Here is a 26,394-nt window from a genome sequence, read left to right as displayed (position 1 = left end):
ACCAAAGTAGAGGTAAAAAGAGTAACAGAAATGTTCAGAAATAGTATCAAGAATACGGTTAAATATAACAGCAAAGTCAATAAAATACCTTGGACTTTGAGACTGGGAATGTATTTTCATTATGGGCCTGGCACAGTGAGAATCCTGAATCACAACTGAGTCCCAACTGGTACCACAACACAAATGGAAATAGCATAGTAAGAAAGACTGACCCCTCCCAATACATTTTCAAAAATAGCACATCCTCAGTAGAATAAAGGAAATCACCATGAGCTTTCTTAAACATTTTGAAACATCTGCAGGCAAAGGATTAATTTCACATTTAGCAACTAAAAGCATCCTTTCCTTTGTTCCAGCCGCTAAGCTTTATTGTTTGAAATCCATCTGAAGAAGCCCTGAGAAGCACGCATTACTACAGTGAATGCTCAAAAAGACTTGAAAGAAAAGTAATTACATATGCACCATATGTAAAACACCAGAGGAAGGGCAGCATTAGTATGGTCCCTGAAACAGTCTTTCCCAGGAAAACCAGTAGCATTAAGCCATTTGCAACCACCTCAGGACTTCAGGACTTTAATAAATTAAATGTTCTGCAATTGTGCATGAAAGATTTGACTCGTTGAAAGTCTGTCATATTCTTTTAAATTGTATCTTCTGTAGGTCAGCTGGAATAAAGATTAACACCAAGCTCCGTAAATCACATGCTTTTAGTAGTTGTGTCTGCAGCTAGTGACTATACTTCTGTACCTCAAACACAGACAGAGGCTTTCTTCTCCTGTCTGCTAGCTAGACAATTACACTGTGAAAGTAAAGTACTGACACATGCAGACACAAGAACTGCCCATGGAAGCAGTCCATAAGATAAATCACTGATACTTGTGTATGTCACCTGCATTACAACTGAATGAAAAAAAAATAATAATCAAAGCCTCAACATTTTGTGCTGTTAAATATTTATATACAACATACAGCACCACTAATACAAGAACTGAAAACTTAATTCACTCATGCATTCTGATTTTTAACAAGCTCTCAAAGACCAAGAGAGAGCATATATGAGTTTAAAGTTATCGATTTGTGTCTATGTTTAAAACTAGCTGGTCAAACAGCGTAAGTAGGCTTGTTGTTTGTAATAAAGAGAGCAACCTCACAGAAATAGGTGCTAGCAAAACCCAAGGAGGAAAAACTTCCCTTATTCCTTTTCTTCACCTTGTCCTTTGGCCAAGTACAAGTAGAGCATACATTTTTAAAAAAGCTAAATCAGGAAGGTTTTGAAAAGGTAACTGTGAGATACTCTCCCCTGCTGGCTAAGGCTCCCTGGCATTGACAAAAAGGGCAGAGGACTGCAGAAAAATAAAGGCCAGATGACTACCACGGGTCAGAAAAGTTCAAAACTTGCCCTTGCATTCCCTCCATTTGCAGAAACTGCTTCATGAAGGCAGCATTACTGCACCACAAGATCACTACATGCAAATAGCCTCCTTGAAAAGGAAAAATTGTAAGAATAGCAGGAATCTGTCTTCAGTAAGATGGGATTTTAATATCTGGGTATCAAAGCTATCACTGCCTGGGCATACCTGATACTCTGGAGGGGCACAGTGAGATGTGTGGCTGGCCCCGCCGCGCTGACGGTGCGCCCGGCCTGAGGGGGCAGAAAGGCCCAACAGCTTCTCCACAGCTTCCTGCCGGGGAAAGAGGTCTCCTCCCTAGATGGATCCACAGCCAGGAGGGAGATCCGAGGGCAAAGAAAAAAATCAGCCCGCAGGCGAGGGCTTAAAGAAACGGTGCTGCGGGCAGTACATAGCTGAACTAGAGACCCCCCGCTTCCACCTCACGGCTCAGGGGGGAGCTGGTGGTTTACGGCTAGCGTTTAAATGAAAACCAGGGGTAGAGGGCGGGTGTGGCTCCCAGGTGAGGCCGCTCGGGGCCGTTAAGTCACTGACAGTCGCCTCTCCGACGGTGGCCACAGGCACCGGCCGCCCTAGAGCCGGCTGTTGGGGACAAAATGGCCGCCTGAGGTGACTGAGGGCGGCCGCAGGTTTTGGCGCCAAGAGCCCCAGAGCGGGATGGAGAGGGAAAATGGCGGCTGCGCCTCACAGGAGGGCAGCGGGCAACCATCGGTTGCTGCTATGGCGATCTCCACACCGCCACAAGCACGGAGAGGACCCAGCAATCCATTCCCCCATCCCCAGGGGCCATGTGGCTGCCACCCAGTGTCCCGGCGAGCCCTTCAGTCCTTCGTTCCTGACACAGGTGATGAAACCTGTGGCCATCCCCTCAGTGGTGCCAGGCCTGGGAGGACTTCCAGTAGCACTTCAGCTGAACTGTGATGCCACTTAATACTCAGGTATTAAAATTTTATAAGCTATTCTGTGGGATTTCTGATGAGCAGCTCCAATATAATAGTTCTGAACAGAAGGAAATACCAGCAATTAAATTGTAAGTGGTCAAAAGCAAACAGTCAGACATCAAATCAATAGGTAGTAGGCCTACAGAGTAAAATAGTATGTACCTAGTTGCTTTTCTTATCAATTCAGCAGTTTTTCTGTTCACAGTAGTATTAACAGGAGAGAAACAATTACTGGTTAAAACATGAAGGTTCAGAACTGAGTAAACTTCAAAGTGTAATCAGTAAAAGCCCCAACTCAGCCATTGTATTTTATGAATAGCAGTTTAAGCCTATTATTTGGGATTTGTTATTGAAATGGGAAGGAAATTTAAAAATCAATGTAAATGGGCAGAGAAAAAATTTGAGTTAGTGTGTTGAAAATGTTTTATGAGCTGTAATTAAAGCAGCCATCCCCTCAAAATACCCCCATATATTTACTTTTTGATGCAGCTGTATTGTAATAGCAACAAATAATTTAATCTACTCTAAAATTTCTCCAGTTGAGGCAAAGAGGTTACTTGAATCTCCTAGTCATTAGGATGGAGAGATACTGTTTTGTTGACCCATTTACAAAAATAAAAAGATTAATTTTGCTTCAGATTTTAGGACAAAGATAGGGATGATAACAAGCAGGGGCTTTACTGATACAGAGTCTGATTCATACAGGATCGGATCCGCAGAGTGTGTGACAGAAGCCAGTTAAGTCGCCCACCATTTGTGTCTCAGCTTTTCTAGCTGTTGGCACTGAATTCCCCACACATCGATGGGAGTTCCTTGTCTGAGTCACAGGGTAGCCTGGCAGCCGTCCTGATTTCATCCCACCCACATCTCCACTCAAAATGAGCACTGCCTGAGCAGACTCCTATACCAAACAAAGATAGTAAAGCTTTTCTGCCAACACACCATGCCTTTGTAGGTGTGAGGGTTCTCACAGGAAATGCTCTAGCATGGATCTGTGTGCAGTTGTTCATCAAGTTGTCCTTGCAAGGTCCTTAAAGACCTACAGACAGTAGGTGTGGTTAAAATTCCTGCAATATGAAAGAAAAGGGGTGCGTATAAAATATCCCAGGTCATTAACTTAAAAAGACGATTCTTAACATCCCCACACAAACTTCATGGCTCTGGCTGGGAATATGTCTCACTGGAAAGTAGCTGTAAGTCCTTCTGTACTTTATGATTTCCTATGCACCTCTTTGGGTGGCCTCATTAGAGACCACATCACTTTGTCCCCAGGAGCTGGTGGAATTAACAGAATGCCCTTGTCAGTTTAGCAGAGATGACAGGAGCTAAGGAGCTGCAGGACTGTGACAGAGGCAACTGAGTACAGTGTACAGGCTGCGCTGTCTGTACTCAGCAGTGATACAGAAGCTCTCAATCTCTAGAGTTCTCCTTACAACACCTTTAACCAACAGCCATTGATGTCAATGTTTTCTGTGTAAAAAATATATATAAAAAAATAAAAATAAATGTTTGCATGCTCCAGGTCTTTGGTCAAGATGTTTCTAACTGGTATTCCAGAAATAGAACTAGCTTTTATTTACTCTACAGCAGTCCACATTCATTTGCCAAGTGCCATTACATAACAGCAATTAATTACATTATTTCTTTGTTACTAGCTGTGAGCATAGACTGTTTTCACAATGTGCTGAAATGTATTTCTGAAGCTCTTCTCAGTAGCTCCAAAGGGAAGATAAATGAGGACAAGCAGAGTGCCTAGATTAACAACAAATGATAAATCCAGGCCCCTTCATGGATGCCAAATTAAATATCCTGTTGTAGGCCTTGACCTAATTCCAGCTACTTGTGATTTTTCTTGTACTTCTTCATTAAACAGATTTTTAAGAATTGCTGGGTCAGCCATGTGAATAGGTTATATGCATCCTTTAGACATATGTAATTCATAATTCCAGAAATTCATAATTTCAGAAATTATTCTTGCAAGGTATGGATAACTTCAGATGGACTCAGAAGTTCCCACTAATTTTGCTGGGACCAGAAGTTCATTATCTATCTTCAGAAAAAGTCTCATGTTGTTAAGAATGGTGTTTTATTTATATTACTTTAAATACTACAAGCTATAACTGCTTGCAAGCAGCTCCAAATCTTACTATCAGGACACGATTCTTAGTTTTCGCCTTAAAAAATCTTTGCTTCCTTTTTTTTTTTTTTATTATTTGTTGTTGTTGTTATTCCTACATTTCAACATATTAATGTGTCCAGAAGAAGTGTGTATGGTAGTGGTCAATGTGTTGTGTACGATGCTAAGTGTTAATTTTGCTGAAATTGTACTGCCATTTAAGCACTTGTAAGTTTCAGCAAATACTTTATTGAATTACTTAAAATTATTTAATTCATTTATTCTTGTCTGGTTTCGCAGCCTTACAATCTTTTTCAATTTCTTTTTTTAGAGCTCTCATCTCTCTCTCATCTTCCCTGTATAACTGTCCGTAGGAGTCAGTCTCCCGTATTAAAGACTCCTGTCTCCTATCTTGTAGATTCTAAAGCAGCCCTAAACTATGCTGACCTATTTTACCACTGTATCACACAATCAGAGAGATTTGCCAGATGTCTTAGATGATTCATTATTCCCTCAAGGAATTTGACCTATCCTAGAATAAAACTGAGATTGCAGAGCAAGTACCGAATTCTGATTTCAGAGACAATGACTTTACTGGACAGATCCAGTCAGAGTCTTGGAAATTGATTTGTATTCATTCTGATGCGACTGGGGTCAGAATCTGGCTAAAGATATACTCTCGGATAGACCAAAAGTTTTGCCAGCTGATCACAAACCTGGGTGCTGAACTGAGTCCCTGTATGTTAAGCTCCTATGCTCTTAAACTAGTTTCGGCCCAGGTTAGCCATAGATACATGTCAGGGGGAGGGGAGATGTTCTCTAGTGCATCTGCTGAACAAAAGGTTATTACTCAAACGTAGTGCCTGTTCTGCTCCTCCAGAAGCAGAATTCTGACCACAAGGGGACATTATCATGAAAGTAAACAGGTCTACACAGTGCTTGTTAAATTACTTAACAATATAGCTCTAAAAAAAGCCCAGGTTACCCATATTAGCATTGCTTTTTGCCTGCTCTTTACACTTAGGTTAGGGTCTTCCAGGATCCTGTCCCATCTTCCCTCTGCTCTGTTCCCAGTTTACAAGCACATGGTGTTGCACCACACTATAGTTTACTTCCTTCTCTATTGTAGGCCATATCTTTTTTTCTTTGTCTGGTCCCCCAGCTGTTTTTACCACATTCACAAGCAGTTCCTTTCTCTGCTTTGACCCTCACAGAGCTTTCTACTGACCATTGCAGGCCTGTGGCCCTTGAATGCCAGCAGTGCCACCCAGTCACTTTCTTTGTTCTGCTTAGCTGTGTTTTTAAGGACCTTTGGTTGCTCACAAATCCTTTTTCAGTTGCTCTGCTTACATGACTAATTTTCCTGGATATCAGTACTCCCGTTGTCCTAGGATGCTTCTACATCCATTAGAGCCACCAAAATTAACCAGTTGTCAGTGATACTGTTTCATAGGATACTGGCTGACTCTACATGTGCTGAGCAGCTCCGCAATAAAACAATTCTACAGCCGGAGTGGGGATACACAGAAGTCTCAAACTATTACAGCTTAATTACTGCTGCATTGCTTTTCAGTATCATTTGCTCTGTACAACTCAAAAAAAGGATTTTGGATGCAGAAAGAAGAGAAAGCACACTTTTAATCTTCCTTAGCATAGATAAAGTAAGCTGTTAAGGGTATCTAATTATTCTTTTTTTTTACTGATCTCAGTTAGTAAGAGAAGATACGCAGCTAAAATGTTCTACGACCTATGCTCAGTGTGATAAACACTAGCACTGACTATCATCCTTCCTGCTGTGAAAATATTTTGTGTTAAGACCTTTTAAAACAGGAATTAAACTGTCTGCATATTTGGGGTATGTGCAAGGGTACAGAAAGAACTGTGTCTGCATAACTTTGAACAACCAGCTGGTGTCTCAAACTGCCATCCGGAGGTTACATTTCAAAACTTTCTATTGATTCACGATAGAGCTAATTGAAATATGTGCCTATTCTGATTAAATCCAAACCACATCAGAAAAAGCCCATTTGGTGACCTCTGTGCTGCAGTTCCTTTTTCCAGAAACAAAATTTGCTGCAAAAAAATGTTGTGGTTGACAAACAGGAATTTATCTTGAACTGTTTTGGTAGAACAGGCAGTGACAGGACAGGACTGGAGGCAGAATAACCTGATCTCTAGTTGAGATGGCATCCCTAGCAAAGCTTTTTTGCACAGGGACTGGCAACAAAGGGAAGCTTACCCTGATTCTTCTGTCATATGAGCAAATAATCTATTAATCTAACACCAAATCAACTTCCTTATCTATTCTAAAAAACAAAAAATCAGTTCACAGGTATTAGTGTTGTTGTTGTTGGGGGGGGGAAGTTTGTTTGTTTGTTTGTTTTCTAGAAAACAAATATACAAGGTGCTAATTCCATTTCCAGGACTGGAAATAAATATAATCAGATCAGGGTTAGCAGGTCCAGAGCCCTATCAGAGCAAACAGAAACTGTAATCTCTAACAATTCCCTATGGAAAAATTTTGGACGTCTTCATTTGACAATTCAGTGTTGAAAGGAAAAATCCCCTGACTTATAACTGCAATGAAAACATAGTCCATAGTCATAAGGTCTGGAAAATCTGTCCACTGCTCGAGGGGAAGGGAGACAGTGAAATCGCATACACTGTGAAGATCCATACAAATTAGATAAGCAAATTCTTATTTTTAGCATTTGCCCAACAGCAAAGACAAGGGAACAGCACACAAACAACTCTGAAAGGAACAAGTAACCTAGGCTAAGCCAGGGTACATTGAAACAGTCAAGTTCCTGGTGCAGGGTGTTCTCATATAACTGAGGAACATGTAACTCCTGTAACTGAAGAAAATTGTAGAAGGCAATAAAACGGGAAAGGCAGAACACATATTTCTGTCCCTCCCTTGCCACTGAAGGAGAGAGCTTTGCTAGAGACTAAGGGCCAAAGCGCATCAGACTTCTCTTGCCTAAATTAGAGTATCTTGGAACTTACTAAACCCCCATGAAGTCATATGGGTTGTAAGAAGATAAATCTCTGAGAATCTGGTCCTTTGGTACCTAAAATAAAACCTGGGCGTAATTTGAAACCCAACACCAAAACAGAGATTCTAACGTGATTTTTTTAACCTGTAACTCTGGAGATGCCTGACATTTTCAGTTGTGATTTTGCCTGTTTCTCTGACAGTGGCATAAAGATAGAACAACTCTGTAGCATAGAGAATATGGAAATCAGTCTTAAGCTCTTTCATTCACGCATATTTTAAGCAAGAGGGATGAGTAACTCACATTTTCATACCATAAAAGGGGGTGCCACCAATATATTTCCTCAAGACACCTCTGACGACAAAAAAGGGAGCTCTGCTCTGTTCAGTGAGTGAATGGACAGAAGTGGTATTATTTGGAAGAGGAATCAGAAATTACTTGCAAAGCAGACTGTGAGATCCAGCTGGTCTCAGCCACTTCCTTAAAAAATAGCACGTAGCTTCCTGCTCAGTGTATGAATTTTTAGGCTCTTTAGACTCCTTCTCTTCCAAATTCTTCTATAGCACTAGACTGTGCAGTCTACTCCAGAGACCAAATGTCTAAACTTCAGGCATAGATCTGCTACTGAACCTGTCCTTGAAGGCTGGTCATAATTCCACACTGGTTCAAGCTTTCGTGGAATATCTGTTAAGATGCTACCATCTGATAACTTGCTCCCATATTTGCATGAGGCTTTATAAGGAGCTGGGTCTACTTGCATTGCTCAGCTTGGAGTCTCTAAAGGAAAATGAACACCCCAGATCCTATCTCCTAGCCTGTGTTTCATTGATTTCTCATGTACTAAGCCCACGGCGCTACCTATGTGTAAAAGTCAAGGGCTGAAGTTCCAAGTCAGTCATCTCCTGTCCCAGCTAGAACATAATTGTAGTTTGTGGTATAGATAGGAGCTCATCCTGTTAAAATAGCTAAAATATAATCAGTATTTGTTCGCACTATAAACTGAACTACACTGTAATCCTCTCTGCCGACGCAATTTTGTTTGTAAGTAAGGGCAGCAATTAAAGATGCCGTCAGCCTAGTGATGAGCATGTTTCCATCCTCCACGTGACTCTTGAGCATCTGTGTTCTTGTGAGCAATCCTGTGATTAAATTCACAATGTATCTAAAGATAATCTCCTAATTTCTGCTTTCTTATTTTCTCAAAAATTATGTTTGTCTGTAACCTGATAACCATACAATTGAGTATATTTAGCTTTTGAAGTAAAGCCACTTTTATAAATGTTATAAATTATACCTATTTACAGATGTTCCCAATTCAAGACCAAGTTTTTTGTTAAGATGGACCAAAGAGATTTTCAAAATGTTATTGCTTCAGGCTCTGTAGGAAAAAAGGGAGAAAAGGAAACACTTTGTATATCTGAATTGTAAGTAATCTGAACAATAGCAGCCAAACTGATTGGAAAAAAAAAACAAAACAAAAAAACACCAAAAACATTTTCCAGAGCAGAATCTCCTGGAATAAGATCTGTTCTTTATATCAGGCCTGGTATGCGGCAGTACACCCACACACTGCTTGTAAAAGAAAATCTAAGGAAAATCTATGTCCTTTGCTTGGAAGAGATCAACAAATGGTAGTTCTGGAAAAGGCAGAAGTGTTTACTAGCTTTTTTCATGATCCTTATTGAAAAGATCAGTTGCAATAGCATCTGCCTAGCATAATTAGTACCAGTGATGGAGGGATAAGATTTTAACCTAGAAGAGGAAATACAGAGATTATATTTTTCACATCAGCTGGACCTGATGAGCTTTGTCATCCTAGCATATTAAAAAAGCAGCTGAAGCAATCACATTGCTCATAATGGTTTGCAAATTGGCAAACATGAATACCAAGTGAAAAAAGAAAAAGAAAAGAAACATAGCTCCTATATGAAGAAAAAGAGAAATAGCAGCTTGAGGAATTATAAGTCACACCTCTTAATTTAAATTCCTGGAAAAATACTGAGCTACTTTCAAGCAAATGTTATAAAAGCACATAGGAGAACCCAAAGACATCACAGGCATCATAGATGAATTCAGAACAAATTCCATCAAGACAATGTAATTTCCTTCTGTGAAAGGTAACAGGCCCACCGAGTGGAGAAGAAGCAGTAAGAGTTACCTGTCTTGGTTCCAGTAAAGCTCTGGCCATTGTCTTAAACAACGTACTCAGAAGGAAGTGTTCTTCTGGTGGAAACTGCTGTAGGGTGGTTGCAGGACTGTTTGGAAACTGTATTGAGAATGTGATCTTCAGTGATTGTTAGTGGAAGAATGCCTGTCAAACTAGATTCTGCAGCAGTCTCTTCCAGACAAGTGCTGCTCACCGTTCTCAGCAGTGACTTAGGCCATTCTTACTAAATCTGCAGCTGCTAGTAAGCTGGGGAGAGACTGCAAGTGCATAGGATAAATAGCAATAACAGTCTGAAAAAAATGCAGTTCAGTAGGTCAAGTGCTATACTCTTCCAAGCAAAACTAGGACTAGAAAAACACTAGATGTGGAATAACCAATAAGGCAGCACTAATGCTGAGTCTGGCAGTCTCGATGGCTCAGAAGCTGGACCTGAGTCAGCACCGTCAAGTAGTCACAAAAAGTGGAAGATGGCATGCTGAGGTTTAAATCAAAGTACAGTGTAGAAGATAGATGGGAGGCAAGTTTCATTCTACTTTGCAGTAGTACAACTTTGACTGGAATATGTTTTAGGCCCCAGCTTTGGGGGATACTCCTCAAGAAAGCTGTAGCTGAGAGTAAGACCATCCAGAGGAGGACTGTGTAAGGGACCTTTTAATTTCTGTGCAGAATGAGCAGACTGGGATTCTATTACTTAAAGCATTGAAAACTGGCAAAGCAGTGAAATCCTGCCCAGGAAGGACAGGAAAAGAAGTAAAGGCCCATATAGTAGCAAAGAAGGTTCAGGTTAGAAATTAGAAAAGCTTCCCAGTGATAAGAACAGTGAAGCTCCAGAATTGTTGACCTAAGAAAACTTTAGTCTCCAGCACTGGAAGTCTTTAAGGACACTGTTGAGAAAAGCACACGAGTTATTTAGCTGTGTGACTGAGGGATGAACCTGATGATCAGCTGAGGTTTTTAGAACAGTTTTCTATGATTTTTTAGAATCATTTGTCTCAAGCTGCTTAGAACTTTCAGTTTAGAAAGTACCGCCATCGTTTTTTCATCGAGATACTCCTACATGTGTATATATATCCCTGAGTGCTCCCTCTTAGAGGTTCTGACTTTGCAGCTCCGAGACAGCTGCTGCAGGGCAGCACTGAGCCTGGTGCAGTTCCCGAGTGGCAGCTGCCTGCAGTGCCCACAGGGCCAGGCTGGCAGCCAGCCCGGGGACAGCCAGCCCGGGCACACAGGCAGCCTGCTGGCCTTGTGAAGCTGCTGGGCACGCTGGAATAAACAGCATCCCTGTGTGATTCAGAGGGTGCCTAACAGCCCTGCTGGGGGCCGGTTGGTGGTGTGAGCAGTGCGTTTGGTCTTGATGGTGGTGTTTAGCCACCCTGGAACGTGTAGTGTAGATCTACCACGGTGAATGAGCATTGTCTCCAAGCTTTCACACAAAAGAAAGCCATTTCCAACCTCCTGACAATTTTTGCCTCTGTTTTGAGTGCTGTTACAAGCTAAGTTTCACCCACTCCTTAACACTTAGTGTTCTATCAAAGACAAATTCTTTTCCTAACGGCTTTGTTTAGATTGTATTAAGTTTCAGTAATGATCTTCACTTATCTAATTTTTAGGATAATGGATAAGATTTATCCAATATATTGATTTTCCAAAACATAAATGACTTTTTTTTAATGCAACAAAGTAAATATAAACTCAATAGAGCAGTTATGGAAGATACATGGAATAAATATATTGTAGTTAAAACAGACACAAAGACCAAGCTGTATTAAGTACATTGCAAGTACATATTTTGTCAATATATGAATAAATGTATTGCTAGGTTAAAAATATACAACCTGAGTGAACTGCAGTCTAAACACAGCCAGAGCCGTGGAGGAGGACACAGACAATCTGCTGTCACCATTGCTAAAGACTCAAGGTACAATAAATGTGGTGAAAACTTACAAAGCTGAGTATAATAACATTAAAAAGAGACAGCTTCAGTAATCCTGATACCTTTTAGCACTAATGACTCTTTAGTGCCCATTGCTGCTTCGTGCAGGAAATCTCTCTTATGGTTACAACAACTGACTGACCTTCTTTGAGAAATAATATCCATGATAAAATGGAAAAGAATATGTTCTAGATAGATACCAGCCTGTTGTCAGTCATAGGTTATTTTGGGAATCACGCTTCCAATACTGTAAGTCAAGCCAAGGTATTGGCTTCTGCCAAGAATAGAGCCTTATATAGGTTTATAAAGACTTCAGGTTTTCCACCAAGAAGTTAAAAATATCTAAAAATATTTAAAAACATTTACAATTTATGAGATATCTTGAAATATTACAATTTGTTATTGTAAAGCTACTCAAATCAAGATTATAGTAATTAAGGAGATTGATTATTCCCTAGCAAGGAATATTCCACATGCCTTTGTATGGCATTTGGATCTATAATTCAGCAAGGTACTAAAACATTTGTTTATTGCTAGTATATACTTCAGGAAATACATACATACTTTGCTGAAGTAAAACCTAAATTACTAAGAATAAAATTCTGGGTCAGATTGCCAAAAGCAGCTTTTCATTTTATTCCTTAACCAAATTTGCTTGTTGCTAAGGGTCAAAGCACAACACTTTGGAAACATTCCAGCATCTTTGCATATCTCCAAGCTGCTGAAGACTGTTCTGCTGGAAGACAAGTTCTTCTGTGAGCGCTGGAAAAAATTAGAGGCCTGCTTTTGTCAATTTGTATTCTTTATCTCCACAAATGCTTACCTACACCATCAAATTAGCACAGTTTTTCTCTCCGTGTGTTCAGAAACATCCTCAGGCAGCCCTTGTGTACAGATTGGCAAGTTGGCCTCTGCTAAACAGTGTGTGGCAGTCTAATTGGACATCTGCTTCTCTCAGTGATGGCACTAATGCAGATTTTCTCCTCTGAACAGCCTTCAGTTTTATTGAAACTTAATTATGAATGAGACTTCCACATTTCTGTAAAATTTGGCTAAAATTGTCTGTGGGTATAAAACATCTTCAGGGAGATAGGACTCATTACTAACAATATGATACTGTAAGTTTCATTTTCCTAAGAAGCTAAGCTATAAAGAAAATGACTGTCAGCCTTAAAGAAATGCATTTTCAAGAGAGAGAAAGTCCTTTCGCAGAATAAGTCTGGGACTGAATTTTAGAAGCTAGCGATATTTCTACCAGTAGCCCGTAAGCATAAGTCCCCTGTAGCTGTAAGAAAGAATCTGCTTTAGTGCGGAGCTCTGAGTAAACTGCAAACAAGTAACCATAGGGTTTTGGTGAAGGAAAAAGGATGGGTGTGCGCAGAGAGCACAGGAAGCAGGCAAGGTGAGTACTGCTCACCATTGTATTTATTTACAGGGTATTTGATTAGGGAGAATATATTCTTAATGACCAGACCGACTGTGATAATAATTTCTCTGAGTTTGATGGAGTTCTGCTAGGAATACCCCTGATTCTTCCTTCTCTCATAAATCAAATCAGGAACAAGATCAATAGGCTCATTTCTTTCCTTGGCTGAGAATATCCAGACTGAAGCCACTGTCCTCAAAGAGAGCATTTTTACCATCTTGTCTAACAAATTCCAGAGACAGTGACCTCCAGAGTGTTAAGATGTTTCTGCTGTCTGTAGGTTTTCCAGAGGCACCGACAAAAGACAGATGGAAGGGAAAAATTCGGTGTGCACTGTGGAAAGGACTGGTGAATAGCTTCTGGATCCAGCTTGGGTTCTGTTTTTCACCTTCTTTCCTTTCCTAGACATCGGTGGGAAATAGATGAATAGGTCCCTAAAAATGTGTGGTAAGATATAAAAACTGAATTTCTTTGAGGGAGTGCCTGACACTAGTGAGTCTTGTTGAAGGTCTCAAAAAGCAAGTGCCTGTTGTTTACTATTTTTACTGAACTCCTCAAAAATGATTCCTACATTTAGCATTTGTGTCCTGCCCAGGAATTTATTTTCATAAACTCCAACAGACTTAATTGTTAGTGCTTAACAGCCTTATGGCACGTTTTTACTAATCCCTGAATGACCCAAACCGCACATTAATGTCACATATCTTCCTCTTCAGCCTCACAGGAAATTGTTTTTTTCCTTATGTGGTTCAATGCATTATGCCAAGGGCTCTCATGAGCCTTTTCAATCATTTCAGGTTTATCTTGTGGGTAGAATGGAAGTCAAAGCAGCTGAGGTTTACTGTTGGATATATTCAGCAAACGACCAGTGAATTTCCTTCCTTAGTTCCTCAGCCTGCTGCTTTCATACTGTGGAGAATATTTTCCTACCTCCCAAAAAGGCTGTGGGACTCCTCAAGGAGCATGAGCTCATCCAGGGAAATACACTGGAGAGGTCCAGCTGTGTGAAGTGCCATGCCCCATGGATGAGGTTTCACAAAAGCCAAGGGAACTGAAAATGTTAGAGAGACCTGCAGCAATTTGGGTACTTTTTCTGTTCTAAGCTCAGCTGGATCCCCAAATTCTGTTTTAATACACCTCACATTTTCGTCCTTGTTACTTTGGTTCATTTTCAAAGCATTTTACCAATGAGTAGTAACCAAAGTAATCCTTCTAGTCACCTACTAAAAGCAAAAATAAGAAAAGTTTCTGACACTAAAGAGTAGCCATCTGATTTTATTTCATGCAAATGCCAGAAATTAACTAGAATTAATAAGAAAAGAATAGTAGAAGGTTCCAATAACGTATTTTATTGAAGGATATGTTCTGTAGTAACTTCATGTCTACACAAATTGAGATAACACAACATCACTAGGATTTTCTGATTTGAACAGATTGGGTGTGAAGAAGGCTGCCAGTTCAGTCTGAAGGTCTCAGTACATTTGGTCAGTGCTAATAGCAGCTCTACAAATGTTTCTTGGGGCTTCCAAACCTTCAAGTATTTCTGTGATTTATTATAAACATGGTAAATTATAATCACTTAGGACACACATTTTTACATCATTTTTACTCAAATGATTCTTTCCTAGTTGCTTAGTACCGTGCTTTACATACCAGCTCTCCTTTCCAGAGGCCAGATTTTTACAGGACTCTTTTGTAATTGGCAGCTGATTCTCTTTGCATGTGATCAAAACAACACCGAGATGTGAAAAAATAACAAATTTCCTCCCAGTTGCAGCCATGTGTCTGGAAACTGTTTCCAAATAAACCAAATATATTTTTGGAGTTTACACATATCTTGTGACATTGTTCCAGAATGTCACTGTAGTCTAGCTCACACCTGAACAGTTTTGCAGAGGTTTTATATTCCCGTTTGAGTTGGACTTGTGCCCAGATGCACCCAAGGGTAGGGTGCAGTAGGATGAGGTCTGCTTTCAGTAATACCAACTGCCAGTAAACTCAAGAGGCCTATTCAAAATAGAAACAGTTAAGCAGTGCAGCCACACAAAATTTTCCTGGCAGGAAAGAAAAGGGGTACACAGGACTGCTACATCAATTTCAAACTAAAAAAGATTTCCTCCACTGTGGTAATCACACCGTAACTTCTTAAGCCATTAAGTGGGGCTGCTCTGCAGTAATGTTTTAGTTGCAAAGGAACACTGTACATCATTGAGCAAGGATTACAGAAACTCCAAAAGACCTTCTACTTTTTCCTCAGTTTCGGAATTGAGTCATTTCAGTGACACCATCAGAAAGCCAGGATATGCTAATGAGTTTGTGTTTGTCCATGTTACTGTAGTCCTCCAGTCTGATTTATGCTATAGCAGTGTTTAAGATTGGGTCTTTTGATACATTGGATGTTTGGGGACATTAGATAACAAAAGTTGATGTATTTTTTTTTATTTCAGCTTATTGGGAATGAAGATGTTGCAATTATTTGTTGACCTGGCTAAGGAGCATTCACAGAAGAGACTGATAAGAAGGAGCCAGCCTTCATAGACAGTGTGAGTAAAAAGACAAAAAACAAATTTGTATTTCAGAGCTTTCCCTGGTGACAATAAAAACAGTTTTTTCATAGGGAATCTAGGAGATTCAGAACAGACCTATGGAAGATGTAAAGATGTGAAGATGAGATCACAGATCTGAGAAAATAAAAAAGAGCCACCTTTCTCCTCCAAGATGCCCTTCAGACAATAGCATGTAAAAATAAAAAGCTTGCATAAACAAGCAACCAGTCAGACAGAAAGCTAGACCCAGATACAGGTTTTGCCTTGCTGTTGCTTCCTCTCCCTACTCTTGTCAGTGGGTCTGGCAATACTGGTATGAGGAGATGAGAGAGGAAAGGAGCTCTCTTTGATGGGAGTTGCACCGAGTTCTGTTGGGAACTGGTGGCTAAGAGGTATATAGCGTTCTCCACATGTCTCCATCCTGTGGTAGACCTCCCCTGTCAAATCAGGGACTGAATGGCACACAGAAATAGGACAAAGGTACAGTTGCTCACTGATTATGTCCTCATTACCTGATGGCAAAGGTTCGGCTCTTTTCAGTGCTAGAGCTGCTGATACCAGTAGGAATTCAACAGCAACCATAACTCAGAACACTGTCTCACCGGTCTTCTTGAACAATCAGTCTTATCTCACTGTGGGAGAGTTACTCAAACTGAAAATATAAACAACCCAGTAAAAGGACTGAAACCAGTTACTCAGCAGAAGAGAAACCCCATTCTTTCTTCACTTCCTTTAGTGTGAAAAGTCACCTTGCACATTACAAGGGCTTTTTCTGCCTATCTGACAACTTGGCAACCCTGACAAGAACAATTTGACTTTGGGTGGATGTTGGATCTGTGGCAAGCATATAGTTACAAAATAAGTCATGCTTTCCTTCCATCGAGTGCATGTTCTATTTATGGAACATTCCAGATTATGCAAGGATTCCCAGAACACTGCAGCCTCTAGTTCAAAATTACATCTGCATAGCATGGAGCATATCAAACAATATTAAAAAATCCCATTGTTAGCAGAAAAAGCATCATGCAGTTATATCTACAGAACAGATTAAATTAATACGAAGTTATGCCGTAAGGTAATGAAGAGTAGTTACAGTTCATATTAATTTATTTGCTAAATTGTTTTAATAAATTGCATATATAAAAAAAATAGTAATTGCATAAAAAAGACGAGATAAAGAGTTTACTATATTAAAAGTAGGATTTTTCTGATGTTTGAGAGAGTATGCATTTTAGAAGGTACATTTTAGAATGTGAATGACTTAGTATATTGCAATCCTAGCATTGTCATTCATGCCAATTTCCTTTCAAAATAAGGTTGTGACAAAACACAGTATCTTGCTATCCATTCAGCCTTGGGATAGGAACTTTCAGTGGAAGTTTGCTTGTTTTGTGATACAAACATCAGGAGTTTTTTAAATGTTTGCGTTGAGAATAGAAAATAATAGAGCTCTTTCAGCTGCGACTTAAACAATTGCAGTGACACATAAGAGTTTCCAAACCCTTAAGAAAAGCAATACAACAGGACAATTGTGCAAATACAAAAACAAAACACACATATCACTGAACATACTTCTTGTTTTTCTGGGCAAATACTGAAAACACCTACATCTATAAAGTGTTTCCTGCCATTTCTTTTCCCCAACTCTTCTGTCACGTAAACTTGTACTTGTTTACATGTACTCAGGTAGGCCAATTGACAAAGCTTATTCTGAATTTTCAAATGATGTACCTCTCCTGAAGTGTGAGGCAGAAATTTCTGAGAGTCAGACTCAGTAACAGGCATTATGAAAATTTGGCTGGGTTTTGTCAAAAACAAAGAAGATTCCTACTTGTATTACAAAGTTTATTGTCTGAGTCATCACAGGTTTTCACTGAAAAATCAGTACAGACACAGCTTTCAGTCAAGACTATTCAAAGACAAGCTACAACAACCATTTTCATGCCATTGCAAGCTGTCAGCCTTCACAATCTTGACTAATTTTTAAAATTGGATGTATTGTTTGGATGTCCTAGTCTGTCTCAGAGGGCAGATTCATTCTGGACTCTGCTAGCCAGATTAGATTTGTCGGCTATCTAATCAAGCCAAGAACAAATTTTACTCTTTCAATATTTTTATAGTTTACCACAAAATTGCCAAGCCTTGTTATGAAGTAAACTCTGTGGTCTAACAGTAAAAAACACCTAGAGAGATAGTCTGCAAAGTTATCTTCAATAATAAGTTAAATTACCAAAATACCTGGGCTTAACTCTAACCTTTTATGTGGTGTTGTAGATATGCTACGAAGTAGAGTTTATACAACTGGAATTACAGATTTTACCCTCAGAGCCACCTTTTGTGCTTGAATTAGAAACTGGGGGATTAATGATGTTTCTTAACAAAATAACACTTGCCATTGTTAACAAAGCACTGAAGCCTCCCCACCTGTCTGTAAGGTTATGCAGTGTTTCAGGCTATTAAAAATATAAAATATGCAGAGAGAGTGGAGGGAAGAAAGGGAGGTATTTCCAGGCTCCGTTGTAATGTGACTTTTTTGTAAAGGGCAATTTTTTTGTAAAGGGCATTTTAATGGAATTTTTGTGTAGTAGTATCACCTATACTTTTCTTGTCACTCAAATTTTAATCTCTGAACCACTATTTTTCCATCAACAAACCATGGAAAGAAGGTGACGTGAGCTTCTCTGTTACCTATCCAATTATTCATCATTAATGGGCTGAGTTGCAATGTAAACCAGCATGCGTAACGTTAGAGTCAGAAAGGAGCCAGATTAGACAGTTTTAATTACCCAAGAGTCATCATTTGAACTCTCTCTTCTTATACCCTTTCATTTTAAAATCAAACCTCCAGTCTCACATGTTGGTTTTCTCACATCATCCATAAGATACTGGAATAATTTACACAAGGTGTGAAGTAGTCTGTTTTTAGCTATCTGTTACAAAGTTAGCAATGTTACTATTCTTACTGGGCACAGTGTGTAAGATATATTCCCACACTAGGAGAGTATTTAGTAAGGTCACAAGGATGCCCAGTCCTTATCAAACACATTCCCTGGAAACTTGGCAGGGATTTCATTTTACAAGAATTCAGGGGCAAATCATTGGTATTGTCTCTAGATTTATTTCAGTTTTTCAGTGTTTGTGCAGAAAGAAATTCATAGTATCCACCTGGACAAGATGATTTGTTCTCAGCTGCATTAAAACTCTAGTTTTGCTTTAAATAAATTCATTTTGAATTTATTTAATTCACTAACTTTAATGGAGTTGCTTCACCTTTACACTACTACAAATGAAAAAGAAGCAGGCTGTATTCATACCACTGAGATTTATTTTAGTCTGATTAATCATTCCTTAAAGAAGAAAATTGAAGATTTTGTGTAATTTTACAGATAATAACTTCAAGGGCAGAGACAAATACAGACTAATATATGCAAGGATTAGATGCAAATATTTTCCATGTTTGAAAAGAATTTTCTGTAACCAAAAGAAGCAGAAGCCATAGAATTGCAACTCTAAATGGAAATCGAATCCTACAGAAAGAAAGGAGGACTTGGTCAGAATGCTGTGCCTACCTCTAATAATCTGTGGGAAAGAGGGGAGCCCCTCCCTACTTTATTTCTTTTGTTTTTGCTTTTTTTTTGGACTTTTTTTCAAAGTCTCTGTCTTGTAGAAAGTGTTTGTGCACAGTGAGAATGTTGCCAGAAACATTGAGGTAGAACTCTTGTGACCATTGGCTGTTGTTGCAGATCTCGCAGACAGTCTATATGGTAGAAGGTTCTCCAAATTCTGCTGCCAAGATGGACTGAACTATATATCCTGAAAAGATGTATTAAATAAGACATGCCACAGTGGAAAAAGACATGGTCTGCTGTACTCTTGAGATCAGTAGAGAAGGGAGAGCAAGGAAAGTCTTATTTTGGGGAAGAATATTTTTAAATAACTTACTAAGAGGAAAAAAAAAAACAAAAAAAAAAAACAGAAGAGCAAGAACAGAGTTAGTTATTACCATCTGCAAAAGCTGAATATGGCCTCAGGGTATGATCTTAAATGAATGAGGGAACTCCAGTTCCTCTGAGAATATGAGAATGTACGTAAAACTAAGTTATGAAACTTAGCAAATATATTGAATTACATATCCTGAAAGCAGAATTTATGCAGGTAATACACGATACAGAATACTTGCTATGGTATCATCAGTCCTTTCTTTGCCTATTTGCTGCACATGGAGACCTACCCAACTAAGCCTCAGCAAAAAGTTGGAATTTGAAGCTGAATAATTCATTAGTTTGGGTTAATAGGAAAAGGAGTAATGCCTAGCTTCCACGTTGTACTACACCTGTACAAATTAGTGACTAAGAGTCACCAGGAGTCTTTTTCTGCCCAGACACATACCGTTATGCAGCATGCACTTTACAGCATGCAGCAGTGCTCAGGAAGAACAGCTGGCTAAGCTGCCAGCTTGTACTCTGCTCTCAGTGTTTTGTCTTCTCCCCCAGCACTCCAGTATGGCATCTTGCCATTTGCAGCGAGTTCTGGCCAGAAGACGGCATTTGGATACAGCCCCACTCCAGAAGTCCAGCAAAATAAATTGACTCAGCCTATTTGTCAGAATAAAGTCTTCTACCAAAGGATACCCTTTGTCAGAAGATGACAGTACTGCAGAGGCCAGCTGCACTCAGAAACCTGCATTCTGTTCCATCAGAGATTTTTTCTGTGACCTTGAACAAGTAATTAGCTTGTTTATGCCTTCCTTTGCTGCCTGAAAATACTTGCAGAGGTTCTTAAAGGTAAGATTGCAAACCCCTCAAATATAGTGGTACTGTATTTGAGGACTGGAGCACTAGAAAAGTGGACAGATACTAACTTTTTTTGGAAGCACACATTTCTACTTCAACTATTAAAACCCCCCAACTGTACCAGAGTTCGAGTATGGGGGTCAGAAAAGGCTGTGATAGCAGAGAGTCTTCAAACTCTGCTCTTGGGTAATGAACATGTCTTCTGACACTTAAACCACTGCTGGCTGATAAACAGCACATCTTGCCCTTCTGGCCTACAGAAAGGGTCACCACATGTAGGGCCTTTGCGTTGTTCTGGGAAATGCAGAACTTAGAAGGCATCAGCAAGAATGATACAGTTCTGTGTTATATAATTATAATTTCTCCCCTAAGACACAAATCTCCCAGCTGGTAACGTACCCTGGCTTTCCTCACGTGAGTGTCACAGTGCTCTTTGTGCAGCATTGCTTCTGGAGCTCACGGTTCAGTAACTTTCTATCTGCCTTGATTGTAAGTGGCATTGTCAACGCTCATGCCAAAAATAAACCCTCCTGACTAATGACATGGATATTCCACAGGCTTAGAGTTATCTTTTTATAGCAACTCTTTGATTTCAGATACAAACGTCTGCTATTTTTGGCATAGGGGCTCAGAGAAACTTTCATGATCTTTAGCCTACATGACCAGTTTTGCACACAGCTCAGGTTCTGTCAGAGTGCTCATGGCTTTTGTTAAAGATAGGGAAATACATTTATTCTGCTGGATATTTGTACTCACTAGAGAAACGGCTGCCCTAGAAAATGGAGACTGCTATTGCATGAGGTTTTCCACATTGTTGCTGGGATATTAGGGATTTGTCACTTCAAGAGATTCTAAAAGTCTGATGGTTTGATGTTTAATGTAATGATGTTTAATGTAATTTTGAATTGCATTAACTAGAAGTGAAAGATAACCATGGGATGACTTGGATGTATTTCTTCATTTAATGACCTGGAGATGTGTTATTTATTTATCTATTTTAATAAGAGAATGTGGTACAAATGGCAGATGCCAAGTTCACCCACTGTCTGATAGAAAATCACTGTTTATTCAATAGGACAGATGGAAGATGTCCATATCCAACACCCTTTTTTTAACGCATATTTTCCTTCTAATTCAATTCTACCAGCTATAAACAACACTAGAAGCTACTGTGTAGTCAGAGCTCTTGTTTTTTTTACCACATGTCAGTTCACTACAGCTGTTCACCAGTATAATTGTGGCAGCACCACCTGATTTAGTCATTGTTATCAGTGGTGCAGTGAATTATGTTTCTGATGTTTACTCTTGTAGTCAGAGCCATCTCAAGGAAATACGTATTATTACTAAATGTTCTGTAGCTTAAAAAACGTTTACCAGATTGGAGCTAGTTTACCACATTCAGTACAGAATCTGGAAGGTAATTTAATGTTCTAATCCTTATATAACTTAATATCATTGGTAAGATTTTTTAAACAAGGTTTGCCATTTTCATGATGATAGTGTCATCGGTAGCCAACTAAATAGTATCCCTGACTATCAGATCTACTTTTACCTAAGAAAACATAGTACCAGGAGGTGGAACAAGTAGGCACTCCGGAAGCACAGCTTTAGAAGAGAGAACAGGCCATGTGGGAGACCACATCTGGAATATTATGTCCAGTCTGGGGTTCTCCCAGCTCACTCCAGTTTAAAAAATCCAGTGGAGAACTACAGAGATGGTAGGGAATGTGAACATACAATGTGTGAGAAGAGGCTGAGGGTTTATGGTTTGCTTTGCCTGGAGAAAGGAAGGTCAACACAGAATGTATGTATTGTCTTCTGCAACCTAAAGCTGCTGCATATAGAAAAGACAGCAACGGACTGTTCTCAAAGGGACACCACAAAAGCACAAAGAGTCATAGTCACAAGTTGCAACAAGGGAGAGGCATAGGAAAATATTCTTCATAATAAGTGGTTAAGCACAGTGACAGATTACCCAGAGAGACTTGAAAATCTCCAAGGTCAGAGGCCATAAACCCAGCTGGCAAAAACCCACATCAGCAAATAGAGTTACAGTAGCTCCTCTCTGAGCTAAAGCTGATGATTGCCTAACTTGATGATTTCAACAAATACTTATTGAAATTGTGGCAGAAATTGTTGTTTTTATATGGTCTAATTTCAATGCTACTTCAGTTCTATGGGACTACTTGGTATCTGTAATGCTAGTTACTGGTATGGGTTATTTTTCATTAATGCCTGCAGTTCAGAAAGTCTGTTCTTGAACTTGCCACTATACAGACATAGAACAAAGACACCAGTCCTTACACATTAATCATGACAGGCAAATGGTGGGAAAGTAAGAAAGTACAGGAAAAAGAAGTCCATGACTGATCATTAGAAAAACTAGAACAGATCCTCAGCTCTCAGTTTAATATTTTTTTTTTCATAGAAGTTTCTTGCTCATGTTCCCTTATTGATCAATATGAATTGATGGACAATATGAATTGGTGGACAGTCGGCTGAATATGAGCCAGCAGTGTGCTCTGGTGGCCAAGAAGGCCAACGGCATCCTGGCTTGTATCAGAAACACTGTGACCAGCAGGGCTAGGGAGGTGATCGTCCCCCTGTACTCGGCTCTGGTGAGGCCGCACCTCGAGTACTGTGTTCAGTTTTGGGCCCCTCGCTACAAGAAGGACATCGAGGTGCTTGAGCGGGTCCAAAGAAGGGCGACGAAGCTGGTGAGGGGCCTGGAGAGCAAGTCCTATGAGGAGCGGCTGAAGGAGCTGGGCTTGTTCAGCCTAGAGAAGAGGAGGCTCAGGGGTGACCTTATTGCTCTGTATAAGTACATTAAAGGAGGCTGTAGCGAGGTGGGGGTTGGCCTGTTCTCCCATGTGCCTGGTGACAGGACGAGGGGGAATGGGCTAAAGTTACGCCAGGGGAGTTTTAGGTTGGATGTTAGGAAGAATTTCTTTACTGAAAGGGTTGTTAGGCACTGGAACGGGCTGCCCAGGGAGGTGGTGGAGTCACCATCCCTGGAAGTCTTCAAAAGACGTTTAGATGTAGAGCTTAGGGATATGGTTTAGTGGGGACTGTTAGTGTTAGGTCAGAGGTTGGACTCGATGATCTTGAGGTCTCTTCCAACCTAGAAAATTCTGTGATTCTGTGAATTAACAATCAATCAATGTAATAAAACTACAAGGGGAAAACAGTACTATGGATGCTTCTACCAATGTATGAAATAATTTTAAAAGTGAATTTCACATGTAGTCTGTGATAGGACCCTATTTATTCTGTAAATAAATATGGCCCTAAACACCAGTGCATAAAGGCTGCTTAAGGCTGGAGGTAGGATGATTCCATGTTGTCCTGTTTTAGTAGGGTATACCTAAGGTATATGTTTTAAGATTATTGAATGCAATTAATTTCACAATTAATTTGAAAGGACTGAATATCTGACCAGATTAGATTCAAAGCTTGGGCAACAATTGCTACAGCTGAACAGAGTTTCATATACCTATTTATTTTAGCTGTTCATTAATGTTAATATCCGGTGGTTAAAGTTAAAATTCAGTCCTTTAGACTTTCCCCTTAAGGCATGATGTCTTATGAATTTATTCATGCATGTTAATCCAACTAGTAATTTTTTCCTCTCCCTCTATGTATAATCTTCCTCTCCTTTTAGCATTTGACCATTTCAAACACTCAAAGAGAAAAAATAAGCTCCCATGGAAAGCTGTTCTTCTCAACAGTAAAACAAACAAACAAACAAACAAAAACAACAATAAAAGAAAACAAAAGGATCAAAAACTTACTACCATTGTGGGATAATTTAGGTGAAAAAAATGTTTTATTTCTAAAGCTGATATGCAATATATATGTGTGTGTATAGCTCTATGCTTTAGCAGATTTCTTCTTTACCTTTTTCAGGCCTCTACAATCATGTGTGATGACAAGAAACAACCCACGGAACAGTATGTATCATCTTTCACTGTGTCTGTCGGGAGGTGCTTTATTTGGGGAAAAAACAGAAAACAAACTCAACTAAATATAATAGAGAGTCATAACATACATTATTAACCTGAATATGGGCAACAGAAAAATGCATAGTAAAAACAATGACCTCTTTTGTAGCAAAAGAGGGTTTGGGAGAAAGTTCCCTTCTTTTACTGTAGAAACTCAGCAATGATGTTCAGTGGTGATGCTAGTCAGCAAAAATATTGAAATACTGCTTAGTATTGAAGCTTAAGAGAGATACCACCACGATCAGAAAGGAGCTGCATTGTAACATGCAAGATTCCTCTAATTTTTATTAATTCTATAAAATATGAAAGTTAGAAAATTACAATGGAAGAAACTTCATTTGCTATACTTTCGTGGACAGAACAAATCTTTTCTGAAGAGTGACTGACAGGTTTGTCTGCCTGGGTAGGGAAATATATATTATCTGTTTTCCACTACCTCCTGTGTGCAAACACTTCAAAAATATTAGTCCGCATGCACAAAGACACTCCAAGATGAGGACATGCCTTCCCCTTAAAGAGAGAGATGGTGCAGATCTCCTTAGGGAAGCTGTGATCAGAATCAAAATGAAGCAGTCAGTCACTGCACAACACTATAAAAAAGGTCCCAGCACCAGTTTTTCAGCTAAGGAACAGCATTGCACCTCAGTAACTGTCTGCTGTCTTTGGTTCACTCTGATTCTGTGCCATCCTGTAACTGGCTGTATGTATTGTTTAGCAAATGACATTGTGTTCCACTGTGCACCATTTTTCATTAAAGATCTGTCATAAGGGAACACAGAGCTACTGCAAAATAGCTAGCAGACTTAAATTCATACCATTAATGTGCAGTAATTGCATTGTAAACAAACTCTGTTTCAGACTGCTGCTCATCTTACTATTGACTTATCAGTTTACATACTCACTTTAAAGAATGATAGTTATAACCTACCGTGGAGAACTTTCTGATACATTATAAATACCCAAGCTAAGTTTCTGACTACATTACACTAGTGTGAATTCAGTGACCCCAATGGAAAAAGAATTCCTCCAGATTAATCCTCAACAAGAGGTCAAAACCTTGATTCTTTTCTTTTTCTACTGGCTTGGTTGTCTGTTTTTAACTGGGAATGCTATTTATACAGAACACTATTTAAATACAGAAGGTTTATGATTATGCTATGCAGACTGAGACAGACAAAGAAAATGAGAATGCTTGGAACAATGTACAGCAGGTTGCTGGGTAGAGGTGGGTGATTCTGAATTCTCTTCATTTGGAACAGACCCAATGTAACTCCAAAAAATGTGAATGCATTTATACAAGCTACAGACAACTCATAATTAATGTCTGAAATCCCCTTATAGTTTAGACTTCAAAGGGAAAGAATGAAAATAACTATCAATTATAGAGTCCATAGGGCAATGTTAGACTGTTTTTTACAGATTTACCAGTTAGCTGTTGTCAGTTTATTTCCAAGATTTTTTAAAATACTTGGTGTCAAAGGTGAGCATCATTGTTTGAGTACATCCCATGCAAACTGTCAAGCACATTATCTTTAGGGAGGCTTTTCCTATCCCCAGTTTGATGTGCTAGGTGGAAATGAGAACCCTGCTGACAGCAGGCCAGATGACTGATAAAGTACACATCTAACATTGAGTCAAATGCTCCACAGTCCCAACGTATACACTTGACAGAGAGACAGACATTTGTGTAATTAACATTTGGCAAGCAAGAGGCAGATAAGTATTCAGTAGGAGGTTTACTGAGAACTGAATAGTTCTAGTCATCTCTGTAATACGTGCACCAGCTGCCAGTCAGAGCTGGGGGATTTCTTTAGACTGACAGAGTCATGTGTATTCACCTTTTCTTAGCTCACAGAGGAAGAACTCTCTCTTTCCAGAAACCGACATAAACAGACTTCTCAGCAGATGTGAACACAATACAGATAAGCAAATTTCTAAATGCACAGGCTAAAGGTTAGAATCACAGTAAGCTTACCTGGTTTAAAGTGTTTCTATAATCAGAACTATCAAAGTCTTAAGAATCTGTACTGAAAAATAGATGCACCAGAAACAGTTTTGGTAGAAGT

General features: G+C 39.4%; 2 long non-coding RNA genes across 3 annotated transcripts in view; one reads left to right on the top strand and one right to left on the bottom strand.

Annotated features, from left to right (window-relative positions):
• Nucleotides 1-2,008, bottom strand: part of LOC137862024 (uncharacterized) — a 30,093-nt gene extending 28,085 nt beyond the window's left edge. Inside the window, exon 1 of the long non-coding RNA XR_011100014.1 lies at nt 1,578-2,008. This is a non-coding gene — a long non-coding RNA (uncharacterized lncRNA). The remainder of the gene's footprint in view (nt 1-1,577) is intronic.
• LOC137862025 (uncharacterized) lies at nt 1,940-26,027 on the top strand. Of its 2 annotated transcripts, none has more exons than XR_011100016.1 (3): nt 1,940-2,347; nt 15,436-15,531; nt 24,234-26,027. It is a non-coding gene; the product is annotated as an uncharacterized lncRNA (long non-coding RNA). The 2 variants fall into 2 exon arrangements; XR_011100015.1 differs by lacking the exon at nt 1,940-2,347 and adding an exon at nt 15,017-15,114.
• The last annotated feature ends 367 nt before the right edge of the window (nt 26,028-26,394 follow it).

Source organism: Anas acuta, chromosome 10 (assembly GCF_963932015.1).
Source record: "Anas acuta chromosome 10, bAnaAcu1.1, whole genome shotgun sequence".
In the NCBI taxonomy this organism is placed as follows: domain Eukaryota; kingdom Metazoa; phylum Chordata; class Aves; order Anseriformes; family Anatidae; genus Anas; species Anas acuta.
This window is presented reverse-complemented; position numbering and strand designations above follow the sequence as displayed.